Here is a 24,561-nt window from a genome sequence, read left to right on the forward strand (position 1 = left end):
CCAGGTACTCATCTGAGCCAATCTAGGGGAGTCCCAGGACCGGTTCAGATAATCGTCACTGGTGTTTGCCGTGAGCGGGAATCGAACGCGCTCTCCACACACAACAACAACCGCCATTCGCCACTAAGTGGCGGTGACGTCACCACGACGCTTGTGCCAGGTCATGTGCACCTTGAGGCGACGTGAAGTGTCGAACATCCGCTGGCAGGAGGTCACGGGGCAGACCCAGGTGCCACAGGTCGACTGACTGAGATGACCGAGATGACTGGCTGATGCACCACCTGTGCCCTCTACTGTGCCAACTTGCTGTGCTTTAGCCACCCGGCGCTCCGCTCGTTGTTGTGAGCGTCGCTCCTCTGCCCTCCGTTGTTGCTGGAGGGCAACTGCCTCCAACTGCCCAGTAGCGTCCTTCACGAGCCTCCTCCACAGAGGCCGATCTTGACACCGCTGGTACCAGTCATCGGCAAGTCCACTCAGCTCCACGTCCTCCTGTACCACATCACTCCATCTCTTCTCTAGCCCGTGCCGCGCCCGTTTAGCCCCCTAGATCCGGCCGAACAAAAGCTGTTTTGGCAAGCGGTGGCTGGGAATGCGGGCTACATGACCCAGCCAACGCAGCCTTGCCTGCCGAAGGAACTCACCGATAGGACTTTGCCCAGATCTTTCAAGGATTTGTGAGCTCCTCACACTTACAGCCTGGTTAAACCCAGGATGGATCGCAGGCAGGCCAGCCTAAATGTTTCCAACCGGCGAAGATGCTCCATTGGGGGGTCCCACGTTTCGCAAGCGTAGAGAGAGGGAGGGAATGACTGTGGCCGAGAAGACTTGAAGCTTCGTGCGGAGCGACAGACTAGGTAGCGTCCACACAGCATTACGCAACCGATGAAAAGATATTGCCGCTCGACTGATTCGGAGTGAGACCTCTGCTGTCAAACCAGAGCCGGTCATGAGCATACTCCCCAGGTATGGGAAACTCTCCACTCTCTCCACTACTGCCCCATCACCGATTGGGAGTTGTGGGGGTGGAGTGTCCGATGGTACAAAATACCCAGGCAGGTGCGTAGTTTTGGTGGGGCTGATGGTAAGGCCCCACCTCTTAGTGGCACGCTCCAGTCTCAACAGCAGCGTCTCCAACTCCTCCTCTGAATGAGCAGCTATTACCAAATCATCGGCATACATAACGTGGTTGACCAATAGGGAGCCATACCTTTATCGCACCCGGGCATCAATCAGCCCTCATTATATCTGTACCAAATGGAGATTCCCCCAGTACAGCTATGGAAGGCTTCGCGAACTACGTGGTCAAAATAGATGTTAAATAATGTGCGAGCCAGAGGACATCCCTGTCGCACCCCAAGGTGTACAGGGAAAGGCTCTGACTCCCGGTCACGTAGTTTAACCCTGGCCCGCTCACCATTATGAAGGTACTTAATGATCGTGAGCAGAGAGTCAGGGACTCCGAAAGCACGAAGAACAACCCAGAGCCCAGGCCTACTAATGGTATCATAGGCCTTGACCAGGTCAATAAAGCAGAGATGTAGGTCTTGTTGAAATTCCCTACACCTCTGCTGTATCAGACGGACATAATATATGGCATCTGTGTAGGACTGCCCTTTCCTGAAACCGCATTGGGGCTCCGCAAGCCTCTCCTCAGTGTGCCTAGCAAGCCGATTTTGAATAATCCCAGCAAGGACCTTTCCCAGCACACTTGGGAGTGAGATGCCCCTGTAGTTGTTACAGTCTGTGCGGTCCCCCTTCTTAAAGAGGGGGACCACCAGGGCATCCTTCCAATCCTGCAAAACCCGTCCAGTGGTCCAGACTTTTGTTATGATGTCATATAGGGCAGTCTGTGCACAGATGCCACCCTCCCTCAGCATTTCGTTTGGGAGATCATCTCTGCCTGGTGCCTTTCCTGGTCTCAGACTCCAGATCGCCTTCAGTACTTCCTCAACAGATGGCACCTCAGCCAGCCACTCACAGGGGGTGACTTCTTCCAATATTTGAGGCACCGCAGCCTCAGCAGGGTCATCCCCACTTTTTGTCATGATGTTTTCCTGGCTGAGAAATTTCCCTTCCCCCAGGACCTCACAGAAATGCTCAGCAAATCTGCAAACTTGTTCCTGGGGGTCGGAGATTGGATCACCGTTTTTTCCCCTAAAGATGGTAATCGGTGTGGCGCTGCAGGTTACTTTTGTATGGAGTAAATAGCGATTCGTGATCGCGGACCACTGAGGCAGACTCCATCTCCTCAGCAACCCGCGACCACCACCTTTCCTTGCAGTGTCTCACGGCTCTCTGAACCTCCGAGCGAAGGCTGCGGTAAACCTCCTCATTCTCTGACGTGAGATGCTGTTGCCAATGAAAGTGGGCCTGTCGCTTTTTCTCAACTATCCTGAACACCTCCTCTGTCAGCCAGGGTCTCTGGTGAGGTCTGGACCGCGTACCCAAAGCAGCCATTGCAGCTGCATGAGTCACAGTCCTAAACCTCGCCCATTTACCCTCGACATCAGGAGGAGTGGGGGACGATGCCAACCCCAGCCGCAAGCGATGATGAAATTATCGCTTGCAACTTTCATCAGCTAACTGAGACCAGGCCACTTTAGGTTGGAATGGGGCCCTGGGTGTACACCCACCACCGGAGTGGAAGAATGGCAGGCGCATCTTACAGATGACTAGTGGATAGTCAGAGGGCAGATCAGCTCCACGGGTAGGTCTTGGTGTCAAGGACACGGGCTCGCATCCGCTGGTCCGTCACTATGTAGTCCAGCAGATGTTCTTGCTTGGACCCGGCATGCATCCATATGTTGTGTGGATGCGCGGATGCCGGAAGAGCGTGTTGGTAATTACAAGCCCATGGGCTGCACAAAAATTTAGCAGCCTCCTACCGTTGTTATTGAGCTGATCTGGCCCATGCCCTTCAATCACTCCAAACAAAGTGCCAGCATCATGACCAACTCGGGCATTGAAGTCACCCAACAAGATGACTCTATCCTGATTGGACACTTTAGCCAGCACCTGTGACAGGAGGTCATAGAAGGCATCTGACTCATCGGCTTTGCCTGCATCCCTCCATGGATGTTCGTCTTCGGTGGGGGCATAAGTAACCACGACCACCACTCCTCGCCTCCGGTTGATGGGAAGGCGAGGCTAAAGTAGCCTGGAGCTTACAGCTTCCCACACCTCACCGCCACGCTCCCACGCCCCCTTCATTCTTTTGTTCAGAATAAGAGCCACTCCCTTTTGTTTGGCAGTCTCCTGCCCCGAGCAGAGGACTGTCCACCCCTCATGGTGGCAGGTGCCAGAACCGGTCCACCGGACCTCCTGAATACCACAAAGATCCAGGTGGTACCGGACCAGCTCCCGACAGAGGAGTGGCAACCTCTCCTCCGCAGTGAGCGTTCAAACATTCCACGTGGCCAGACGAAGTGGCTTTTCGTTGTTTCTGGTGGAGCCCCGAGGGTGAAGATTCAATCTCCTGACTCCTCCAATTGGGGTTTGGCCAGGAGACGTCATAGACGCCTGTCCCCCCGGGGTCTCCAGCACAAGCTTATTGGTTACATATTTAAGTCTTGGTTTATTGGTAATTAATTGAAGGTGGAGGGGTTACCAGCCCCTCACACCTGTCCAGAGCCCCCGTTTAGCCCCTGTGGTGGTCACATACCCCATGAGGGGAGAGGCCAATCGGTATGGGCTCTCCACCCCCACCACAGCACTGCCCACGACAGAGTTGCCCATTCGGCACCACACACTCACACACACGCAGACATACAGACACATGGACACACACACATACACACAAACACACCGACCCAGAGATGAAGATAGCGATTGTAGCCAGTGGCTACATCACCCAACGAAGGAGTCTGAAGTGCACGATGCAAATTTTCTGACTGGTTGATAGGATATCACCGCAAGCCCCTGCAATTGGAGGATTCATGTGGAACGTTATCGGTGAGGTTCGCGTGAATCGTCGCATTCCTTATTGAGTTATCATCAGTTTGTTTAAGCGAGTGTAGCCGTAAATGGGCCCCACGTAGCTGCTGTGTAGCTGTTTGTTTCAGTAAGTGGAGCTGGCCATGAGAAATGATTGCAGCTCATCCCGGTGGCTGACATCATGATAATTGTGATCATAAATACCCATAGAGACCAACGTAGATCCACATCGACCCACAGAGACCCAAAAAGACCCACAGACCCACATAGACCCACAGAGACCCACATAGACCCACAGAGACCAAAAGTAGATCCACATGGACCCATAGAGACTCACAGAGACCCATAGAAACCCACATAGCCCCATATAGACCCACATATACCCAAATAGACCCCCATAGACCCACATAGACGCACAAAAACCCACATTGACCCAAAGAGACCCACATTGACCCACAGAGACGCACATTGACCCACAGAGACCCCATAGACCCATAGAGACCCACATTGACCCATAGAGACGGACATAGACTCATAGAAACTCACACAGGCCCAAATAAACTCACACATACACACAGACACACAAATACACATACACGAACACACTGACACACAGACACACAACCACACAGACACACAAACACACAGACACATAAACACACAGATACAGACACACAGGCAAACAAACACACAGACACTCAAACACACAGACACAGATACACAAACACACATGGACACACACAAACAGATACACAAAAAAACAGAGACACAGATACACAGACACACATACACGAACACACTGACACACAGACACACAAACACACAGACACACAAACACACATACACACAGACACACAAACACACATATACACAGACACAGACACACAAACACACAGACACACAATGACACAGATACAGACACACAACACACGCAAACATACAGATACAGACACAGATACACAAATACGCAGACACACAATAACACAGATACAGACACACAATACACACAAACACACAGATACAGACACAGATACAGAAACACACATACACACAAGCACACAAACATGCACAGACACACATACAAACAAACACACAGACACAAGTACGTACAGACACACATACACACAAGCACACAGACACACATACACACAGACACATGGACACACACGCAGACACACAAACACACAGACACACGTACATAGAGACACACATGCACACAGACACACAGACACACATACACACAGACACACATACACACAGACACATATACACACATACACACAAACACACATACAGACACACATACCATACACACATACACACAAACACACATACACACAAACACATATACACACATACACACAGTGGCTAGAGCACCCATCGTAGGAGTCTGAAGTGCACGATGCAATTTGACTGACTGGTTGATAGGATATCACCGCAAGACCCTGCAATTGGAGGATTTATGTAGAACGTTCCCGGTAAGGTTTGCGTGAATCGTTGCTTTCCTTTTTGAGTTATCATCAGCTTGTTTAAGCGAGTGGAGGCATAAAGGGGCCCAACTGAGTTTCTGTGTAGCTGTTTGTTTCAGCAAGCTGAGCTGGCGATGAGAAATTACATCATCATAATTATCATCATATAGACCCATAGAGACCCACATAGATCCACATAGACCCACAGAGACCCATAGAAACCCACATAGACCCAAAACGACCCACATAGACTGACATAAACCCAAAGAGACCCACATAGAACCACATAGACCCACAGAGACCCATAGAGACCCACAGAGACCCACAGAGGCCCACAGAGACCCACATAGACCTACAGAGACCCACAGAGACACATAGAAACCCACATAGACCCACAGAGACCCATAGAAACCCACAAAGACCCACAGAGACCCACATAGACTGACATAAACCCAAAGAGACCCACATAGAACCACATAGACCCACAGACCCACATAGACTCACAGACACCGGCAGAAACTCATAGAGACCCACATAGACAAATAAACCCATAGAGACACATAGAGACCCATAAACCAACAGAAACCCATAGGCAGCCACGGACACTCTACTCCACCCGCTCAGATCGAACTCAGATCGAGCTCTGAGCAAGCTCCAAGCCAGCACAAATTGGGCACCAATTGAGTTCCAATTGAGCTCCCATTGAGCCAGTGATTGAGCGGCCATCGAGCTCTGATCGAGCACCGATTGTGAGCGGATTGAGCTCCGATTGAGCTTCGATCGAGCACCAATCGAGGACTGATTGGGTACTGATCGAGCACCTATTGAGCACCGATCAAGCATTGATTGAGCTCTGATCGAGCACCGATTGAGCACTGATGGAGCTCCAATCAATCTCGGATTGAGCTTCAATCGAGCACCAATTGAACTCCGATCGAGCACAAATCGAGCACAAATTGAGCACCAATTGAACTTTGATTGAACTCTGATCGATCACCAATCGATCTCAGATCGAGCCCCGATCGAACGATGACATTTTGACGACAAGTGTCCGTGTGTTCGAGCATGGATCGCGCACAGATCGAGCATGGATTGAGCATGGATTGAATAGTTTTCCAAGCTTTAGCATCGTCAAAAAAAATCCGTTGATTCCTGTTCCAGTATTCCTTATATGAGCGAAGGGCAGTGTGCTAACCACTGCACCACCGTTCCCCACACACACACAGTGCGCTAACCACTGCACCACCGCTCCCCCCACACACACAGTTGCGCTAACCACTGCACCACCGCTCCCCAAACCCTACCCCCCCCCTTCAGTGATAATCATTAACTACAGGAGTCGAGTTACAGCACCAGGAAGCAAGATACCAAAGACGCAAAATACACACACACAGACACACACACAGACACACACAGAGACGCACACACAGACACACACTGACACACACACAGACACACACACAGACACACACAGAGACGCACACACAGACACACACTGACACACACACAGACACACACAGAGACGCACACACTGACACACACACAGACACACACTGACACACACACAGACACACACAGACACACACACAGACACACACACTGACACACACAGACACACACACATACACACACAGAAACGCACACAGACACACACAGATACACACACAGAGACACACAGACACACACACAGACACACACACATACAGACACACACAAAGACACACACACATACACACACACAGACACACACACATACACACACACAGACAAACAGAGACGCACACAGACACACACACAGACACACACACACAGACACACACAGAGACACACAGATACACACACAGAGACACACAGAGACACACACAGACACACACACAGACACACACACAGAGACACACACACACAGACACACACACACAGACACACACAAAGAGACACACACACAGACATACACACAGACATACACACACAGCCACACAGAGACACACACACAGACACACACACACAGACAAAGACAAAGATCCCCCATCTAGCCTCCAACAGACTGTTGGGGCAAGTGCTGTTAGCGAGCAGCACCTATGAAGGCTACCGGCACTGTGGCACACACGAGGGGGTGGGTGGCCAGCACCACGCCCGGCCGCCTTTGTCTCCCCAGTGCTGGAGATGTTCACTACACACCACCACCACAGCTGCACCAGCTACTCAGTTGAGGCTGAGTCGACCTAGGGGAGGCCCAGGACCGGTTCAGATAATCTGGCGTTGGTGGCCGTGAGCTGGAATCGAACTCGGATCGCGGGGTAGTGTGGGGGCTGACGCTCACCTCCATTATGTGCGTGCTAATGCCCCCCTCCTCCTCCTCCCCTATGCCAGTGTGTATCCCGGCTACCCATCCCGGGATTGTCTCGCGGTGTCTTGGAGGCACCCTCGCCCTCCACTCACTCTCCCACTCACTCACTCAACCACTCACTCTCCCACTCACTCACTCAACCACTCACTCACCACTCACTCACTCACCCACTCACTCACTCTCCCACTCACTCACTCTCCCACTCACTCACTCAACCACTCACTCACCACTCACTCTCCCACTCACTCTCCCACTCACTCTCCCACTCACTCTCTCACTCACTCTCCCACTCACTCTCCCACTCACTCTCCCACTCACTCACTCACCACTCACTCACTCTCCCACTCGCTCACTCTCCCACTCGCTCACTCTCCCACTCGCTCACTCTCCCACTCGCTCGCTCTCCCACTCGCTCGCTCTCCCACTCACTCTCCCACTCACTCTCCCACTCACTCTCCCACTCACTCTCCCACTCACTCTCCCACTCACTCACTCAACCACTCACTCACCACTCACTCTCCCACTCACTCTCCCACTCACTCTCCCACTCACTCTCTCACTCACTCTCCCACTCACTCTCCCACTCACTCTCCCACTCACTCACTCAACCACTCACTCACCACTCGCTCACTCTCCCACTCGCTCACTCTCCCACTCGCTCACTCTCCCACTCGCTCACTCTCCCACTCGCTCACTCTCCCACTCGCTCACTCTCCCACTCGCTCACTCTCCCACTCACTCACTCTCCCACTCACTCACTCACTCTCCCACTCACTCTCCCACTCACTCTCCCACTCACTCTCCCACTCACTCTCCCACTCACTCTCCCACTCACTCTCCCACTCACTCTCCCACTCACTCTCCCACTCACTTACTCAACCATTCACTCTCCCATTCACTCTCCCACTCACTCACTCACTCACTCTCCCACTCACTCTCCCACTCACTCACTCACTCACCCACTCACTCACTCAACCACTTACTCTCCCACTCACTCACTCACTCACTCTCCCACTCACTCAACCATTCAACCACCCACTCACTCACTCAACCACTCACTCACTCAACCACTCACTCTCCCACTCACTCACTCAACCACTCACTCTCACACTCACTCATTCAACCACTCACTCACCCACTCACTCAATCAACCACTCACTCACTCAATCACTCACTCACCCACTCAACCATTCAACCACCCACTCACTCACCCACTCACTCAATCACTCACTTACCCACTCATCCACTCACCCACTCACTCAACCATTCAACCACCCACTCACTCACTCACTCAATCACTCACTCACCCACTCACTCACCGATTGGCTCACAGGGCTATACCTAATAAATGAACTTGAACCCCCCCCACCCTTACCATCCTGACGTCCACCTCCTCCTCTTCCTCCTCTGCAAGAAGGTTCGCGATGTCGCTCAACAAGCGCGTTGAATAGGAGGCATGCGCATCTCACATCTGGCTGCCACCACGAGGTGCCAGCCAGATGTCGCTGAGCCTTCTCGACGGCGAGGTCCTCAATGATTTCCTCTGCTGCCATTGCCTCCTCCCGGTCATACGCAGAGAAGCGTTGGCCGAGGTGAGGTGCATCAGTTCTCCCCAAGGCGCTTGGGCTGCGTTTCCCATACAAATCAATATTTAGATGCTGCAGTGCTTGGCATCCGTGAGGTTGTGGGCAAAACGATTTCGATGACGGTATCCCTCGCCCGGTGAATACGTGGGGCGCCTCTCTCCCTTAGAGGTGTGGGGGGGTCATCCCACTTCTGACACCATGATGTGGGGGCTGACGCCCACCTCCTCCATGATGCGGGTGAATGGGTGAGTGAGTGGGTTAGTGAGTGAGTGAGTGGGTGGGTGGGTGAGTGGGTGGGTGAGTGAGTGGGTGGGTGAGTGAGTGGGTGGGTGAGTGGGTGGGTGAGTGAGCGAGTGAGTGGGCGGCTGAGTGAGTGAGCCAGTGCATGGGTGAGTGGGTGAGTAAGTGAGTGGGTGAGTGAGTGGGTAAGTGAGTGAGTGGGTGAGTGAGCGAGTCGGTGAGTGAGTGAGCGAGTGAGTGAGTGAGTGGGTAAGTGGGTGAGTGAGCGAGTGGGTGAGTGAGCGAGCGGATATGTGGGTGAATGGATGAGTGAGTGAGTGGGTGAGTGAGCAAGTGGGTGGGTAAGTGAGCAGATAGGTGGGTGAGTGAGTGAGTGGGCGGCTGAGTGAGTGAGCCAGTGCGTGGGTGAGTGAATGGATGAGTGAGTGGGTGAGTGAGCGAGCGAGTGGGCGAGTGAGCGAGTGGATAAGTGAGTGAGTGAGTGAGTGAGTGAGTGAGTGAGTGAGTGGGTGAGTGAGCGAGCGAGTGGGTGAGTGAGCGAGCGATTGGGTGAGTGAGTGAGCGAGTGAGTGAGTGGGTGAGTGGGTGAGTGAGTGAGCGAGGGAGTGAGCAGCTGAGTAAGTGAGCAAGTGCGTGGGTGAGTGCATGGATGAGTGAGTGGGTGGGTGAGTGAGTGAGTGAGTGGGTGAGTGAGTGGGTGAGTGAGTGAGTGGGTGAGTGAGCGAGCGAATGGATGAGTGAGTGAGCGAGTGAGTAGGCGGCTGAATGAGTGAGCCAGTGCGTGGGTGAGTGAATGGCTGAGTGAGTGAGTGGGTGAGTGAGTGAGTGAGCGAGCGAGTGAGTGAGTGGGTGGGTAAGTGGGTGAGTGGGTGAGTGAGCGAGCGAGTGAGTGAGCGAGCGAGTGAATGGATGAGTGAGTGGGTGATCGGTCTCCCCGCACCACCATCCTCTCTGTAGGACATGGCTCGTGGCTGGCTCTCCACCGCCTGCAGTTATCCCACTCGCTCCCCACGTACACCACCACTAATGCCGAGTTGGCTACGTACTCGCCCGTGCCTGCTCATGTTGCTCGCGCGTAACAGCATCGCGGCTGCTGCACGAACGCGGGTGCAGGTGATGACTTACTACGCAGCCTCGCACGCTCGCTCGAATTACGCACCACGCAGAGACCGCTAATGCGATCGTCGCCACGAGAACGCGCTGCGTAAAACGCGCTGCGTAAAACCCGCACGCGATCGCGCAAGCACCGGGCACAGCGACGATCGTAGTGCATATCATTATCATCATCAGAGTTGTTTATTTTTGTTTGCATTTTGACTGCTTGTGTTGTGGTTATTGCAAACATGATGCCTTGTATAAAGGTGTCAGTTTTTGTACCAGTTGAAAGGGTAAAAACCTATTACTATATTTTGCCACTGGTAAAGGAGATGTCTCATAGTGTAAATGCTTTACCCCGAGCTCTCAATACTCTGATAGTGCGCCGTCTTTGAGTTGTACGCCTTTTGGCGTCATCTGGTCCAACACTAATGGAGACTAGGCTCTAAGAAAAGCTGTCTCGGGTGTGGACCAATCAACTTCAAGGACAGTGCATATCATTATCATCATCAGAGTTGTTTCTTTTTGTTTGCATTTTGACTGCTTGTGTTGTGGTTATTGCAAACATGATGCCTTGTACAAAAGTGTCAGTTTTTGTACCAGTTGAAAGGGTAAAAACCTATTACTAGATCGTATTGATGATAATATTCGCGCGTTAACCCGCTGTGCAAACCCGCACGGCGAGCGCGAGCACGCGGGCACCGTTACGGGCACACGCCGATCGAATCGATGGCGACATTCCTGCGTTGCGCCGCTGAAGCGTTATCGTCGCTACGCGGACAAACTGCGTAAAACGCGCCGAGTAAAACCCGCACGGCGAGCGCGCATCAATCGTCTTGCTTCGCACGCCACATACGCTCTCACAGAGGTCGCCAACGGGTTTTGATTCCTTACCCGTACCCGTACCCGGCCGCACCAGGATCGCAAACTCTCCCACTCACTCACTCACACACTCACCACACTCACTCACTCACTCACTCACCCACTCACTCACTCACCCACTCACCCACTAACGCACTCACTCACCCACCCACTCACCCACTCACTCACTCACCCACTCACGAACTCACTCACTCACCCACTCACCCACTCACGAACTCACTCACTCACCCACTCACCCACCCACTCACCCACTCACTCACTCACTCACTCACTCACCCACTCACTCACTCACTCACCCACTCACTCACTCACTCACCCACTCACGAACTCACTCACTCACCCACTCACCCACTCACTCACTCACCCACTCACCCACTCACTCACTCACCCACTCACCCACTCACTCACTCACTCACCCACTCACGAACTCACTCACTCACCCACTCACCCACTCACGAACTCACTCACTCACCCACTCACCCACCCACTCACCCACTCACTCACTCACTCACCCACTCACTCACTCACCCACTCACTCACTCACTCACCCACTCACGAACTCACTCACTCACCCACTCACCCACTCACTCACTCACCCACTCACCCACTCACTCACTCACTCACCCAATCACGAACTCACTCACTCACCCACTCACCCACTCACGCACTCACTCACTCACCCACTCACCCACTCACTCACGAACTCACGCACTCACCCACTCACCCACGAACTCACTCACTCACCCAATCACGAACTCACTCACTCACCCACTCACCCACTCACGCACTCACTCACTCACCCACTCACCCACTCACTCACGAACTCACGCACTCACCCACTCACCCACGAACTCACTCACTCACCCAATCACGAACTCACTCACTCACCCACTCACCCACTCACGCACTCACTCACTCACCCACTCACCCACTCACTCACGAACTCACTCACTCACCCACCCACCCACTTACTCGCCCACCAACCAGAGGTCTCCAACGGGTTTTGATTCCTTACCCGTACCCGGCCGCACCAAGGTCGCAAACACTCCCACTCACTCACCCACTCACCCACGAACTCACGAACTCACTCACTCACCCACCCACCCACTTACTCACCCACCAACCAGAGGTCGCAAACGGGTTTTGATTCCTTACCCGTACCCGTACCCAGCCGCACCAGGGTCGCAAATGGGTACCCTACCCGTACCCGGCCGGGTACGGGTAGCTGGGTATCGGGTAGGGTACGGGTATAGGGTACCCGGTTGCGACCTCTGGTAGCTAGTGATCACAAATGATTAATTCCATAAAAAAAAGTCACTTGCAAGCGCCTCACCCATCACCAACCTTAAGGGAAAGAACGGTAATTCGATCTTCATTCCCACTGGGCCATCTGCGCCTGCCTACGATCCCTCCAGGGTTAAAACCTCTCCGCACACACGCAGCAATCACGCGGCGTCGTTGCGATGTGCTGAAGTTCATTAGTGGATCGTCTGAAGAAAAATCCCGGCGTGACCCGGAGCAAAATACACAGTGAGCAGAGTCCACACCGATTGATATCCAAATCCTAGGGGGACACTTGCGATGTTTTTTCTGGTGTGGGTGTGTGTGTGGGTGTAGTGGGTGTGTGTGTGTGTAGTGGGTGTAGTGTGTGTGTGTATGTGTAGTGTGGTGTGTGTATGTAGTGGGGGTGTGTGTGTGTAGTGGGGGTGTGCGTGTGTGTGTGTAGTGGGTGTGTGTGTAGTGGGGGTGTGTGTGTGTGTGTAGTGGGTGTGTGTGTGTGTGTATAGTGGGGGTGTGTGTGTATGTAGTGGGGGTGTGTGTGTGTGTGTAGTGGGGGTGTGTGTGTGGGTGTAGTGGGTGTGTGTGTGTGTAGTGGGGGTGTGTGTGTGGGTGTAGTGGGTGTGTGTGGGTGTAGTGGGTGTGTGTGTGTGTAGTGGGTGTGTGTGTGTCTAGTGGGGGTGTGTGTGTGTAGTGGGGGTGTGTGTGTGTGTGTAGTGGGGGTGTGCGTGTGTGTAGTGGGTGTAGTGTGTGTGTGTGTGTAGTGTGGTGTGTGTGTGTAGTGGGGGTGTGTGTGTGTGTGTGTAGTGGGGGTGTGCGTGTGTGTAGTGGGTGTAGTGTGTGTGTGTATGTGTAGTGTGGTGTGTGTGTAGTGGGGGTGTGTGTGTGTGTGTAGTGGGGGTGTGCGTGTGTGTGTGTGTGTAGTGGGTGTGTGTGTGTAGTGGGTGTAGTGTGTGTGTGTGTGTAGTGGGGGTGTGTGTGTGTGTGTAGTGGGGGTGTGCGTGTGTGTATAGTGGGGGTGTGTGTGTGTGTGTGTGTAGTGGGTGTGTGTGTGTAGTGGGGGTGTGTGTGTATGTGTAGTGGGGTGTGTGTATGTGTGTGTAGTGGGGGTGTGTGTGTGTGTGTAGTGGGTGTGTGTGTGTGTATAGTGGGGGTGTGCGTGTGTGTAGTGGGGTGTGTGTGTGTGTGTAGTGGGTGTGGGTGTGTGTGTGTGTGTAGTGGGGGTGTGCGTGTGTGTAGTGGGTGTGTGTGTGTGTATAGTGGGAGTGTGTGTGTGTGTAGTGGGGGTGTGTGTGTGTGTGTGTAGTGGGTGTGTGTGTGTGTGTGTATAGTGGGGGTGTGCGTGTGTGTGTGTAGTGGGGGTGTGCGTGTGTGTAGTGGGTGTAGTGAGTTTGTGTGTGTATGTGTAGTGGGGTGTGTGTGTGTGTGTGGTGGGGGTGTGTGTATGTGTGTAGTGGGGGTGTGCGTGTGTGTAGTGGGTGTAGTGTGTGTGTGTGTAGTGGGGGTGTGTGTGTGTGTAGTGGGGGTGTGCGTGTGTGTGTGTGTGTGTAGTGGGTGTGTGTGTGTATAGTGGGGGTTTGCGTGTGTGTGTGTAGTGGGGGTGTGCGTGTGTGTAGTGGGTGTAGTGTGTGTGTGTATGTGTAGTGGGGTGTGTGTGTGTGTGTAGTGGGGGTGTGTGTGTGTGTGTAGTGGGTGTGTGTGTGTGTATAGTGGGGGTGTGCGTGTGTGTGTGTGTGTAGTGGGGTGTGTGTGTGTAGTGGGTGTGGGTGTGTGTGTGTGTGTAGTGGGGGTGTGCGTGTGTGTAGTGGGTGTGTGTGTGTATAGTGGGAGTGTGTGTGTGTGTGTAGTGGGGGTGTGTGTGTGTGTGTAGTGGGTGTGTGTGTATAGTGGGGGTGTGCGTGTGTGTGTGTAGTGGGGGTGTGCGTGTGTGTAGTGGGTGTAGTGTGTGTGCATGTGTAGTGGGGTGTGTGTGTGTGTAGTGGGGGTGTGTGTGTGTGTGTAGTGGGGGTGTGCGTGTGTGTGTGTGTGTAGTGGGTGTGTGTGTGTGTAGTGGGGGTGTGTGTGTGTGTGTAGTGGGTGTGTGTGTGTGTGTATAGTGGGGGTGTGCGTGTGTGTGTAGTGGGGGTGTGCGTGTGTGTAGTGGGTGTAGTGTGTGTGTGTGTATGTGTAGTGGGGTGTGTGTGTGTGTGTGTAGTGGGGGTGTGTGTGTGTGTGTGTGTAGTGGGTGTGTGTGTGTATAGTGGGGGTGTGCGTGTGTGTGTGTAGTGGGGTGTGTGTGTGTGTGTAGTGGGTGTGGGTGTGTGTGTGTGTGTAGTGGGGGTGTGCGTGTGTGTAGTGGGTGTGTGTATAGTGGGAGTGTGTGTGTGTGTGTAGTGGGGGTGTGTGTGTGTGTGTAGTGGGTGTGTGTGTGTGCGTATAGTGGGGGTGTGCGTGTGTGTGTGTAGTGGGGGTGTGCGTGTGTGTAGTGGGTGTAGTGTGTGTGTATGTGTAGTGGGGTGTGTGTGTGTGTGTGTAGTGGGGGTGTGTGTGTGTGTGTGTAGTGGGGGTGTGTGTAGTGGGTGTGTGTGCGTGCGTTCGTTCGTGTGGTGGGTTGTGAGGGGATAACAGCGCCGGCACAGTGGCTCCGTTGCTATGGCACGATAATCAATAGCGCTGACTGCTGCACCACCGCTCGCTCACTCAACCACTCACAAATCACTCAACCATCCACTCACCCACTCACTCACTCACCCACTGACTCACTCACCCACTCACTCACTCAACCACTCACCCACGCACTCACTCACTCAACCACTCACTCACTCACCCACTCACTCAACCACCCACTCACTCACCCACTCAATCAACCACCCACTCACTCATCCACTCACTCCCTCACCCACCCACTCACTCAACAACTCACTCAACCAATCATTTACTCACCCACTCACTCACCCACTCACTCCCTCACTCTCCCACTCACTCACTCAAACACTCACTCAACCACTTACTCTCATACTCACTCACTCAACCACTCACCCACTCACTCACTCAACCACTCACCCACTCAACCAACCACTCAACCACTCACTCACTCAACCACTCACTCACTCACCCACTCAACCAACCACTCGACCACTCACTCACTCAACCATTCAACCACCTACTCACTCACCCACTCACTCAATCATTCACTTACCCATTCACCCACTCAAGCAAGAACTCAACCACTCACTCACTCAACCACTCACTCACTCACTGACACACTCATACACTCATTCACTCACTCATACACTAACTAATACACTCACTCATACACTCACTAATATACACACTCACTCATTCACTCAGCCACCCACCTACTCACTCACCAAACACTGACTCAATAAACCCACCAAACCCTCCCCCACCCGACCACCTACTCAGATACGGGCGGACTGAGGCGTCAATCAATCACTCACCTCACTTGCTCCAACCACGAACATCACCTGTACCCCCATCACCTCACCTGCTCCACTCACTCACCTCACCTGCTCCACCAACTCACCTGGACCCCTCCCCCAGCTCATTCCTTTGCCAAAACCGCGAGGCGCGAAGCATCGGAGGGCGACTGGCAGATTGAAGACACAGCGCTCTGTCTCCGTGTCTCACTGTGTGTCTCACTGTGTGTGTCTCTCTGTCTCTGTCTCTCTGTCTCTCTGTGTGTGTCTCTCTGTGTGTGTCTCTCTGTGTGTGTCTCTCTGTGTGTGTGTCTGTGTGTGTGTCTCTGTGTGTGTGTCTCTGTGTGTGTGTCTCTGTGTGTGTCTCTGTGTGTGTGTCTCTGTGTGTGTCTCTCTGTGTGTCTCTGTGTGTGTGCGTCTGTGTGTGTGTGTCACTGTGTCTGTGTGTGTGTCTGTCTCTGTGTGTGTCTCTGTCTCTGTGTGTGTCTCTGTGTCTCTCCGTCTCTCTCCGTGTCTCTCCGTGTCTCTTCATGTGTCTCTCTCTGTCTGTCTGTGGCGGTCGTCTCACGAGGAGAGACCTCACGAGCTCGTCGACTGCTGAGTAACTCAACTCGACAGCTGAGAGACTCAAATCGTCTGCTGAGTTACTCAACTCGACAGCTGAGAGACTCAACTCGACTGCTGAGTAACTCAACTCGACAGCTGAGAGACTCAACGTGACTGCTCCACCAACAGATCAGCAAATCGGCAGCGAAGCAGCGCACGGGGACACACTCAGCGAGGTGAGGCTGACTGGCGATGCATGTGTAGTGTAGTACATCTAGTGTAGTGTGTAGTGTAGTGTATAGTGTAGTGAGTGTAGTGTGTAGTGTAGTGCGTAGTGTAGTGCGTAGTGTAGTGTGTAGTGTAGTGTGTAGTGTAGTGTGTAGTGTAGTGTAGTGTGTAGTGTATAGTATAGTGTAGTGTGTAGTGTAGTGTGTAGTGTAGTGTGTAGTGCAGTGTGTAGTGTAGTGTGTAGTGTAGTGTATAGTGTAGTACATCTAGTGTAGTGTGTAGTGTAGTGTGTAGTGTAGTGTGTAGTGTAGTGTGTAGTGTAGTGTGTACTGTAGTGTAGTGTGTAGTGTATAGTGTAGTGTGTAGTGTAGTGTAGTGTGTAGTGTAGTGTGTAGTGTAGTGTAGTACATCTAGTGTAGTGTGTAGTGTAGTGTGTAGTGTAGTGTGTAGTGTAGTGTGTAGTGTATAGTAGTGGTGTATAGTAGTGTAGTGTGTAGTGTAGTGTGTGTAGTGTAGTATGTAGTGTAGTGTGTAGTGTAGTGTGTAGTGTATAGTGTAGTGTATAGTGTATGGTAGTGTAGTGTGTAGTAGTTGTAGTTTGTAGTGTGTGTAGTGTAGTGTGTAGTGTATGGTAGTGTAGTTTGTAGTGTGTAGTGTAGTGTGTAGTAGTGTGTGTAGTGTAGTGTAGTGTGTGTAGTGTGTGTAGTGTATAGGAGTGTAGTGTGTGTAGTGAAAAGTAGTGTGTAGTGTGTGCAGAGTATTGTAGTGTTGTGTGTGTAGTGTAGTTTGTAGTGTAGTGTATAGTGTAGTGTGTGTATTGTAGTGTGTAGTCTAGAGTGTAGTGTAGTGTGTGTAGTGTTTCGTTTGTAGTGTGTGTAGTGTGTGTGTAGTTTGTGTAGTGTATAGTAGTGTATGTAGTGTCGTGTGTAGTGTAGTGTGTAATTTGGTGTGTTTAGGGTGGTGTGTGATGCATGTGGTGGAGTGTGGTAGTCACAGACTCATCTTCACAGACATAGACTCACCACCACACAGACCCATAGACCCATCACCACACAGAGGCCCATAGACTCACCACCACCACACACATAACCAAAGACTCAACACCATACAAAAACCCACAGACCCACCACCACCACCACCACACAGAGACTCATATACTCACCACCACACAGATACCCATAGACTCAACACCACACAGGCCACGTGAAGTGTCGAACGCCCGCTGGCAGGAGGTCACGGGACAGACCCAGGTGCCACGGGTCGACTGACTGAGATGACCAAGATGACTGGCTGATGCACCACCTGTGCCCCCTACTTTGCCAACTTGCTGTGCTTTAGCCACCCGGCGCTCTGCTCGTTGTTGTGAGCATCGCTCCTCTGCCCTCCGTTATTGGTGGAGGGCGACTGCCTCCAACTGCCCAGTAGCATCCTTTACGAGCCCCCTCTACAGAGGCCGATCTTGACAGCGCTGGTACCAGTCATCGGCAAGTTCACTCAGCTCCACATCCTCCTGTACCACATCACTCCATCTCTTCTCTAGACCGTGCCGCGCTCGTTTAGCCCCCTCGATCCAGCCAAACAAAAGCTGTTTGGGCATGCGGTGATTGGGCATGCGGGCTACATGGCCCAACCAACGCAGCCTTGCATGCCGGAGGAGCTCACCGATGGGACTTTGTCCAGATCTTTCGAGGATTTGTGAGCTCCTAAGACATTCCAGCCTGGTTAAACCCAGGATTGCTCGCAGGCAGGCCAGCCTAAATGTTTCTAACTGGCGAAGATGTTCCTTTAGGGGGGTACACGTTTCGCAAGCATAGAGAAGGGAGGGAATGACTGTGGCCGAGAAGACCTGAAGCTTCGTGCGGAGCGACAGACTAGGTTTCTCGGCCTCGCTGTGCGCTGCGTTGCACCGCTATCTGAGTAGTTAACCTCGCATCCAATACACCCTCAGAGCCAAGGTGAACATCCGACTCCAAACGTAATTTATTGAATTGAACGAGGAAAAACTGATGGAAAAACACAGCACAAATACACCGTATGTTAATACTCGGAAATATCAATACAATGCATGAACACTACATCATCATAACATTGCCTTAGATAACCTGAACTCAACAATATATCCTGGATCGACCAGGCACCTACATTAGTACTGAATAGCTATACAAGAGAATAAGCTACTGTGTTAAATAAAGACACATCTTATAATCATCACACTACACCCCAGATGTACAGTACTAAACATAACACTAAATTGTGGATGAGATAATTCGTCATCCTTGTTCTCAAGATCGCAATAAAGTTATTTAGAAACAAGTCTGACTCGACTTATTCAATTACAAGTGACATTCACAGTAAGGAAAGTAGCAGGCTTCGTTGTTAACTAGGCCTCATATTTATCATAACGATTTAACAGCATTATAAAGGCATTTGCAGCATTATAACGGTCATTCTAACATTATAACAGCATTCCCAGTATTACAGGAACATAAACGAACTTACAGACAATGCTTCTTAAAGTCCCACAATGTACAATTACAGCTGGTTTCACTGGGACGCGATGTGTGCAGCCATCTTGAACTCTGTGTAATGGCGGACCACCAGCCTCGTGGCTGAAAAACTGTAAAATCGGAATTTCCTGGTCACGTGACCAAACTCAACCTCAAAACATGAAATTCCTGTGTACTCACACCTCCACGTCTGCCGTGAGGCAAAACACCTGCCGTGAGGCAGAACACTAGTTAGCTTCCACACAGCGTTACACAACCAATGAAAAGATAATGCCAGTCAACTGAATCGGAGTGAGACCTCTGCTGTTAAACCGGAGTCGGTCATGAGCACACTGCCCAGGTATGGGAAACTCTCCACTCTCTCCAGAACTGCCCCATCACCGATTGGGAGTTGTGGGGGTGGAGTGCCCGATGGGACAAAATACCCAGGCAGGTGCTTAGTTTTGGTGGGGCTGATGGTAAGGCGCAGAGGTCGCAACCGGGTACCCGATACCCGTACCCTACTCGATACTCGGCTACCCGCACCCGGCCGGGTACGGGTAGCCGTTTGCGACCCTGGTGCGGCCGGGTACGGGTATGGGTAGCCGCACGTGACTCATCCCAACCAATGAGCGAGAAGGCCGTGAGTCACTGGTGAGTAACCATTTGTCACTCATTTCCCAACGTCTTGTCTCTTCTCACAATTCAATTTCCTAGAATCAACCCACCCGCGCCTGCAACATGGCTTCATCCCAGAGGTCGCAATCGGGTACCCGATACCCGTACCTTACCCGATACCCGGCTACCCGTACCCAGCTAGGTACGGTTACCAGTTTGCGACCCTGGCGCGGCCGGGTATGGATAAGGAATCAAAACCAGTTTGCGACCTCTGGTAAGGCCCCACCTTTTAGTGGCACACTCCAGTTTCAGCAGCAGCGCCTCCAACTCCTCCTCTGAGTGAGCCGCAATTACCAGAAAATCGGCATACATAACGTGGTTGACCAATAGGGAGCCATCCCTTGACCGCACCCGGGCATCGATCAGCCTCCCATTGTATCTTTATCAGATGGTAATTCCTCCGGTACAGCATCTGAAGGCTTCACGAACTACGTGGTCGAAATAAATGTTAAATAATGTTGGAGCCAGAGGACATCCCTGTCGCACCCCAAGGTGTACAGGGAATGGCTCTCACTCCCAGCCACGTAATTTTACCCGAGCCTGCTCACCATCATGAAGGTCCTTAATGATCGTGAGCAGAGGGTCAGAGACTCCGAAAGCACAAAGAACAACCCAGAGCCCAGGCCTACTGATGGTATCATAATGCCTTGACCAGGTCATTAAAGCAGAGATGTATGTCGTGTTGGAATTCCCTACACCTCTGCTGTAGCAAACGGACAGAAAATATGGCATCTGTGCAGGACCGCCTTTTCCTGAAATCACATTGGGGGTCCGCAAGCCTTTCCTTAGTGTGCCTGGGAAGGCGTTGTTGAATAATCCTTGCCAGGACCTTTATCGGCACATTGAGGAGTGAGATGCCCCTGTAGTTGTTACAGTCTGTGCGGTCTCGCTTCTTAAAAAGGGGGACCACCAGGGCATCCTTCCAGTCCTGCGAAAGCCGTACAGTGGTCCAGACTGTTGTTATGATGTCATGTAGGGCAGTCTGTGCAAAAACGCCACCCTCCCTCAGCATTTCGCTTGGGAGATCATCTCTGCCCGGTGCCTTTCCTGGTCTCAGACTCTGGATCGCCTTCAGTACTTCCTCAACAGATGGCACCTCAGCCAGCCACTCACAGGGGGTGACCTCTTCCAATATTTGAGGCACCACAGCCTCAGCAGGGTCATCCCCACTTTTGCCACAATGTTTTCTTGGCTGAGGGATTTCCTCTTCCCCATGACCTCACAGAAATGCTCAGCAAATCTGCAAACCTGTTCCTGGGGGTCGGAGATTGGATCACCGTTTTTTCCCCTAATGATGGTAGTAGGTGTGGCGCTGCAGGTTACTTTTTGATGGTATTAAATAGTGATTTGTGATCGCGGGCCACTGAGGCAGACTCCATCTCCTCAGCAACCCGCGACCACCACCCATCCTTGTGTAATGCGAGCAAGGATTGAGGGGGGCGGAGTCTGGGTCACGTGAGGAGAGGGAGGAGTTAGGGTCACGTGGGGGAGAGGATTTAGGGAGAGAACCGGAAGGGATCGGGGAGTTAAGACAGAGTGGAAACGGGAGGAGGCCACGCTGGGCAGTACTGGGAGGGTGGCGCGATCGCCACGTGTTGGGAGACCTCGGCACCGTCGGCCATCGGCATCCGGGCGCAGGGGGCTAGCGGGCTGTGGAAGGCTGGCCGTGAGCGAGGAGGAGCGGAGCAGCAGTGTGGCTGCAGAGTGGAGCAGCAGTGTGGCTGCGGAGTGCTCGACGGAGGAGACGCGGGCCTGAGCGAGGACGCAGTGGGAGCGAGATTTACACGAACCCAAATAAAGGACAATGGAGATGGACACTGTGGACGAGTCCTTTATTACACTTGCAGCACCTCACGGCTCTCCGAACCTCCGAGCGAAGGCTGCGTTAAGCCTCCTCATTCCCCGACGTGGGATGCTGTAGCCGTTGAGAGTGGGCCTGTCCCTTTTTCTCTGGGAAGGTCTGGAACGTGTACCCGAAGCTGCAATTGCAGCTGCCTGAGTCACAGTTCCAAACCTCACCCATTGACCCTCGACATCTGGAGGAGTGGGGGACGATGCCAACCCCAGCTGCAAGCAATGATGAAATTCTCGCTTGCAACTTTCATCAGCTAACTGAGACCAGGCCACCTTAGGTTTGAATGGGGTCCAGGGTGTACACCCACCACTGGAGTGGAAGAATGGTAGGCGCATCTTACAGATGACTAGTCGATGGTCAGAGGGCAAATCATCTCCACGGTAGGTCCTTCTACTCGCTCACCCATTTATCCACCCATCCACTCACCCATCCACTCATCCACTCACACACCCACTCAACCACCCAATCCCCACCCACTCATCCACCCACCCACTTACTTATCCACTCACTCCCCCACCCATTCACTCACTCACCCACTCACCTACCCATTCACTTACTCACACACTCACTCATCCACTCACTCATCCACACACTCATCCACTCACTCAACCACTCATCCACTCACTCACACACTCATCCGCTCACCCACCCACTCACCCACCCACTCACCCACCCATTCATCCACCCACTCATCCACCCACCCACTTACTCCCCCACCCATCCACTCACTCACCCACTCACCTACCCATTCACTCACTCACACACTCACTCATCCACTCACTCATCCACACACTCATCCACTCACTCAACCACTCATCCACTCACTCACACACTCATCCGTTCACCCACCCACTCACTAACCTACTCACCCACTCACCTTCCCAATCACCTACTCACATACTCACCCAGATACTCACCCACTCACACACAGTGCGGTAACCACTGCACCACCACTCCCCACACTCACACAGTGCGCTAACCACTGTACCACCATTCCCCACACACACACGCAGTGCGCTAATCACTGCACCACCGCTCCCCCCCGCAATGTCAGCAGGAGTGGAGTGGGGGGGGACTCATGGACTCGCGAGGTGACAGACGAGGAGCCTGCGGCAGAGGGGGGGTCTCAGCCACTCTGATGCTGGTCCTGGGGTCAAGTTTAATCCTTCTACTCATCCTGCAACTCCTGGCCCCGACGGTAAGAACCGCGGAGGACTTCCACCCACTGATTCAAACCGACTGTTTTCAAATTATCATCTGATTTTTATTTTATTTTATAAACCCACCGAGTCCCATACAGACCCACAGAGACCCATACAGACCCACAGAGACCCATACAGACCTATACAGACCCATACAGACCCACAGAGACCCATACAGACCCACAGAGTCCCATACAGACCCACAGAGACCCATACAGACCCACAGAGACCCATACAGACCCACAGAGACCCATACAGACCCACAGAGACCCATACAGACCCACCGAGTGGGTGGGTGAGTGGATTAATACTTGGATGAGTGGATTAGTGAGTGGGTTAGTGAGTGAGTGAGTTAGTGAGTGGGTTAGTGAGTGAGTGGGTTAGTGAGTGAGTGAGTGAGTTAGTGAGTGAGTGGGTTAGTGATTGGGTTAGTGAGTGAGTGGGTTAGTGAGTGAGTGAGTTAGTGAGTGAGTGGGTTAGTGATTGGGTTAGTGAGTGAGTGGGTTTGTGAGTGGGTTAGTGAGTGAGTTAGTTAGTGAGTGAGTTAGTGAGTGAGTGGGTGAGCGAGTGGTTCAGCAGCTGAGTCGTGCTGTTGGAGGGTTTAACGACATTGTAAATATTTACAACGTCTGACACAAACACCCCTTTAGTATAGATACCATTGATATCTCTCAATCATCCTCATTCTACTGCCCCCTGTTAAACGTCACATTTTAACTTCAGCGTTGTTCTTGTTCGCTGGCGTTTGTCTGTGTCCGTGTGCCCCCCAGGTCCGTGTCCAACCGGGAATTCCGAACTCCAGAGTCAGAAGAGGTGATGGTCATGGCACAGACGTAAATACAAAGGTCCCCCGGGTAGCCTCTAGCAGGCTGTTGCGGGGGGGGGGGGGGGCAAGTGCTGTTAAATTGTGGTATTGAGTAGCAGCACGCACACACACACACAGACACACACACACAGACACGCACACACGGACAAACACACACACGGGCACACACACACAGACACACACAGACACATACAGACACACAAGCGAGCGGCATCCGGTAGAAATATACCGCAGTGGAACTGCTGAACTGCTGCTGCGTCTTTCTACCTGATGACAAATGCTCGTGTTGCGATCGAAACGTCGTGATCTACTAATTTGTCGACCTACGTGGCTTCACCGAAAGGATTTAAGAGTGTGGATTCCAGCGGTCATGGAAACTTCGAATCGAGATTTCAAAAGTTTTGTTCACGACGACGGAATTCGTCCTCGTGGCTGCTGCTTGGACGACACGTCGACGGGATGAATTTCAAGTTCAAGTTCATTGATTAGGT

This window comes from Lampetra fluviatilis, chromosome 77 (assembly GCF_964198595.1).
Source record: "Lampetra fluviatilis chromosome 77, kcLamFluv1.1, whole genome shotgun sequence".
Taxonomy (NCBI): Eukaryota; Metazoa; Chordata; class Hyperoartia; order Petromyzontiformes; family Petromyzontidae; genus Lampetra; species Lampetra fluviatilis.